We start from the raw sequence: 6,000 nt of genomic DNA, 5'->3' as shown, positions 1-6,000 counted from the left end.
ATACACAATATTATATTATATATATAAATACAATATATATATATATATATATATATATATATATATATATATATATATATATATATATATATATATATATATATATATAAAATCAGCAAAAAAAGAAACCCCTTTTTCAGGACACTGTCTTTCAAAGATAATTCATAAAAATCTAAATAGCTTCACAGATCTTCATTGTAAAGGGTTTAAACACTGTTTCAAATGCTTGTTCAATGAACCATGAACAAATAAAGAACATGCACCTGTGGAACGGTCATTAAGAGACTAACAGCTTATAGACGGTAGGTAATTAAGGTCACAGTTATGAAAACATAGGACACAAAAGAGGCCTTTCTACTGACTCTGAAAAACACCAAAACAAAGATGCCCAGGGTCCCTGTTCATCTGCGTGAACGTGCATTAGGCATGCTGCAAGGAGGCACGAGGACTGCAGATGTGGCCAGGGAAATAAATTGCAATGTCCGTACAGTGAGACGTCTAAAACAGCACTACAGGGAGACAGGATGGACAGCTGATCGTTCTCGCAGTGGCAGACCACGTGTAACAAGTACAGGATGACAACAACAACTGCCTGAGTTACTCCAGGAACACACAATCCCTCCATCAGTGCTCAGACTGTCCGCAATAGGTTGAGAGAGGCTGGACTGAGGGCTTGTAGGCCTGTTGTAAGGCAGGTCCTCACCAGGCATCACTGGCAACAACGACGCCTATGAGCACAAACTCATCGTCGCTGGACCAGTCAGGACAGGCAAAAAGTGTTCACTGACGGGTCACGGTTTTGTCTCACCAGGGGTGATGGTCTGATGCGCGTTTATCGTCGAAGGAATGATCGTTACGCCTGTACTCTGGAGCGGGATCGTTTTGGAGGTGGAGGGTCCGTCATGGTCTGGGGCGGTGTGTCACAGCATCATCGGCCTGAGCTTGTTGTCATTGCAGGCAATCTCAACGCTGTGCATTACAGGGAAGACATCCTCCTTCCTCATGTGGTGCCCTTCCTGCAGGCTCATCCTGACATGACCCTCCAGCATGACAATGCCACCAGCCATACTGCTCATTCTGTGTGTGAATTCCTGCAAGTCAGGAATGTCAATGTTCTGCCATGGCCAGCAAATAGCCCAGATCTCAATCCCATTGAGCACGTCTGGGACCTGTTGGATCAGAGGATGAGGACTAGGGCCATTCCCCCCAGAAATGTCTGGGAACTTGCAGGTGCCTTGGTGGAAGAGTGGGGTAACATCTCAGAACTTGAAAATCTGGTGCAGTCCATGAGGAGGAGATGCACTGCAGTACTTAATGCAGCTGGTGGCCACAGCAGATACTGACTGTTACTTCTGATTTTGACCCCCCTTTGTTCAGGGACACATTATTCAATTTCGTTAGTCACATGTCTGTGGAACTTGTTCAGTTCATGTCTCAGTTGTTGAATCTTGTTATGTTCATACAAATATTTACACATGAAAATAAAAGCAGTTGACAATGAGAGGACATTTCCTTTTTTGCTGAGGTTATATATATATATATACAGTGCCTTGCGAAAGTATTCGGCCCCCTTGAACTTTGCGACCTTTTGCCACATTTCAGGCTTCAAACATAAAGATATAAAACTGTATTTTTTTTGTGAAGAATCAACAACAAGTGGGACACAATCATGAAGTGGAACGACATTTATTGGATATTTCAAACTTTTTTAACAAATCAAAAACTGAAAAATTGGGCGTGCAAAATGATTCAGCCCCTTTACTTTCAGTGCAGCAAACTCTCTCCAGAAGTTCAGTGAGGATCTCTGAATGATCCAATGTTGACCTAAATGACTAATGATGATAAATACAATCCACCTGTGTGTAATCAAGTCTCCGTATAAATGCACCTGCACTGTGATAGTCTCAGAGGTCCGTCAAAAGCGCAGAGAGGATCATGAAGAACAAGGAACACACCAGGCAGGTTCGAGATACTGTTGTCAAGAAGTTTAAAGCCGGATTTGGATACAAAAAGATTTCCCAAGCTTTAAACATCCCAAGGAGCACTGTGCAAGCGATAATATTGAAATGGAAGGAGTATCAGACCACTGCAAATCTACCAAGACCTGGCCGTCCCTCTAAACTTTCAGCTCATACAAGGAGAAGACTGATCAGAGATGCAGCCAAGAGGCCCATGATCACTCTGGATGAACTGCAGAGATCTACAGCTGAGGTGGGAGACTCTGTCCATAGGACAACAATCAGTCGTATATTGCACAAATCTGGCCTTTATGGAAGAGTGGCAAGAAGAAAGCCATTTCTTAAAGATATCCATAAAAAGTGTTGTTTAAAGTTTGCCACAAGCCACCTGGGAGACACACCAAACATGTGGAAGAAGGTGCTCTGGTCAGATGAAACCAAAATTGAACTTTTTGGTAACAATGCAAAACGTTATGTTTGGCGTAAAAGCAACACAGCTGAACACACCATCCCCACTGTCAAACATGGTGGTGGCAGCATCATGGTTTGGGAGTGCTTTTCTTCAGCAGGGACAGGGAAGATGGTTAAAATTGATGGGAAGATGGATGGAGCCAAATACAGGACCATTCTGGAAGAAAACCTGATGGAGTCTGCAAAAGACCTGAGACTGGGACGGAGATTTGTCTTCCAACAAGACAATGATCCAAAACATAAAGCAAAATCTACAATGGAATGGTTCAAAAATAAACATATCCAGGTGTTAGAATGGCCAAGTCAAAGTCCAGACCTGAATCCAATCGAGAATCTGTGGAAAGAACTGAAAACTGCTGTTCACAAATGCTCTCCATCCAACCTCACTGAGCTCGAGCTGTTTTGCAAGGAGGAATGGGAAAAAATGTCAGTCTCTCGATGTGAAAAACTGATAGAGACATACCCCAAGCGACTTACAGCTGTAATCGCAGCAAAAGGTGGCGCTACAAAGTATTAACTTAAGGGGGCTGAATAATTTTGCACGCCCAATTTTTCAGTTTTTGATTTGTTAAAAAAGTTTGAAATATCCAATAAATGTCGTTCCACTTCATGATTGTGTCCCACTTGTTGTTGATTCTTCACAAAAAAATACAGTTTTATATCTTTATGTTTGAAGCCTGAAATGTGGCAAAAGGTCGCAAAGTTCAAGGGGGCCGAATACTTTCGCAAGGCACTGTATATATATATATATACAGTACCGTTCAAAAGTTTGGGGTCACGTAGAAATGTCCTTGTTTTTGAAAGAAAAGCAAACATTTTTTGCGCATTAAAATAACATCAAATTGATCAGAAATACAGTGTTGACATTGTTCATTTTGTAAACAACTATTGTAGCTGGAAACAGCTGATTTTTAATGGAATATCTACATAGGTGTACAGAGGCCCATTATCAGCAACCATCACTCCTGTATTCCAATGGCATGTTGAGTTAGCTAATCCAAGTTTATCATTTTAAAAGGCAAATTGATAATTAGAAAACCCTTTTACAATTATGTGGGCACAGCTGAAAACTGTTGTTCTGATTATTATTATTATATATATTTTTTGATGTCACCTTTATTTAACCAGGAGAGCCAGTTGAGAACAAGTTATCATTTACAATTGCGACCTGACCAAGATAAAGCAAAGCAGTGGGACACAAAACAACACAGAGTTACACATATACAAACGTACAGTCAATAACACAAAATAAAATGAAAATAGAAACATCTATATACAGTGTGTGTGAATGTAGAAGAGTAAGGAGGTAGGCAATAAATAGGATAATAAGAAAATAATTACAATTCAGGATTAATACTGGAGTGGTAGATGTGCAGATGATGATGTGCAAGTAGAGATACTGGGGTGCAAAAGAGCAAGAGGGTAAGTGAGGTAGTCGGTGTGCTATTTACAGATAGGCTGTGTACAGGTACAGTAAGCTGCTCTGACAGTTGATGCTTAAAGTTAGAGAGGGAGATATTTTTTGAAAAGCTCTGTTTACATATGAATCTTAATGTTAATATATTATAACATGAATGAAAATGACATATATATGGATGTCGCCAAAAAAAAAAGATTGGTAAATGTTGAATTAATATGGAAATGACTAAAAGTAACTCCACTTCATGTAACTGTTATTTAGAGATTTTTGCAATTTGTTCCAGTCATTGACAGCAAAGGACTGGAAGGAAAGGTGGCCAAAGGAAGTGTTGGCTTTGGGGATGACCAGTGCAATATACCTGCTGGAGCGCATGCTATGGGTGGGTGTTGCTATGGTGACCAGTGAGCTGAGATAAGGCGGGGCTTTACCTTGCAAAGAATTATAGATGACCTGGTGCCAGTGGGTTTGGCGACGGATATGTAGTGAGGGACAGTATACAGGTCGCAGTGGTGGGAAGTATATGGGGCTTTGGTGATAAAACGGATGGTCATTTTTTTTATTTGTAATTTTTACCCCCTTTCTCTCCCCAATTTCGTGGTATCCAATTGTTAGTAGCTACTATCTACCATCGCTACAACTCCCGTACGGGCTCGGGAGAGACGAAGGTTGAAAGTCATACGTCCTCCGATACACAACCCAACCAAGCCACACTGCAACTTAACACAGCGCGCATCCAACCCGGAAGCCAGCCGCACCAATGTGTCGAAGGAAACACCATGCACCTGGCAACCTTGGCTAGCGTGCACTGCACCCGGCCTGCCACAGGAGTCGCTGGTGCTCGATGAGACAAGGATATCCCTACCGGCCAAACCCTCCCTAACCCGGACGACGCTATGCCAATTGTGCGTCGCCCCACGGACCTCCCGGTCGCGGCCAGTTACGACAGAGCCTGGTTTCCAAGTCACCCGGGAGGCTACATCCAGTTTTCTGAGTGTTGGGGGTTGGGGGCTATTTTGTAAATGACATCGCCAAAGTCAAGGATCGGTAGGATAGTTATACAAGGGTATGTTTGGCGGCATGAGTGAAGACGGCTTTGTTGCGAAGTAGGAAGCCAATTCTAGATTTCATTTTGGATTGGAGATGCTTAATGTGAGTCTGGAAGGAGAGTTTACAGTCTAACCAGACACCTAGAAGCAATAAGAAGCAATACAACTGGCCTTCTTTAGACTAGTTGAGTATTTGGAGCATCAGCATTTGTGTGTTCGAGTACAGGCTCAAAATTGCCTGAAACAAAGATCTTTCTTCTGAAACTCGTCAGTCTATTCTTTTCTGAGAAATGAAGGCTATTCCATGTGAGAAATTGCCAAGAATCTAACAAGAATAGAAAGAGGAGTGGGAGGCCCTGGTGCACAACTGAGCAAGAGGACAAGTACATTAGAGTGTCTAGTTGGAGAAACAGACGCCTCACAAGTCCTAAACTGGCAGCTTCATTAAATAGTACCCGCAAAACACCAGTCTCAATGTCAACAGTGAAGAAGTGACTCCGGGATGCTGGCCTTCTAGGCAGAGTTGCAAAGAAAAAGTAATCTCAGACTGGCCAATAAAAATAAACGATTAAGATGGGCTAAAGAATACAGACGCTGGACAGAGGAACTCTGCCTAAAAGGCTAGCATCCCGGAGTCGCCTCTTCTCTGTTGACAAAGAGACTGGTGTAATGTTGTGTTAAAATGGTGCCGGAAGAAATGGCAGCAGTTTTATGGTCGCCCAACCAATTGTGCTATTATGTGTTTTTTTTCACGTTATTTGTAACTTATTTTGTACATAATGTTTCTGCAACCGTATCTTTCGGCAGAAAAGAGCTTCTGGATATCAGGACAGCGATCATTCACCTCGGATTAGACAAAGATTTTTCTACAACAAGCAAGAATCACATGATATTCTCCAAACACCCGGCAGGGTCGACATCCCCGTTATTTGCAAGAGGAAGCGACGGGTACAGAGGACAAAGACCCAGATGCCTCGTCAGGGACCTGCAGAAGACGAGTGCACGAAATCTAAGGAAGTCTCTAGATTTTGCTCGCCTGAAGTAATGAATATTGTGATAAATTGCAGGCCACACTACTTGCCTAGAGAGTTTTCAGCTATACTTT

The sequence above is a fragment of the Oncorhynchus mykiss genome, chromosome 27, assembly GCF_057628025.1.
Source record: "Oncorhynchus mykiss isolate SJ-2025 chromosome 27, ASM5762802v1, whole genome shotgun sequence".
NCBI lineage: Eukaryota > Metazoa > Chordata > Actinopteri > Salmoniformes > Salmonidae > Oncorhynchus > Oncorhynchus mykiss.
The sequence above is the reverse complement of the archived record's forward strand: the minus strand, read 5'-3'. Positions refer to the sequence as shown.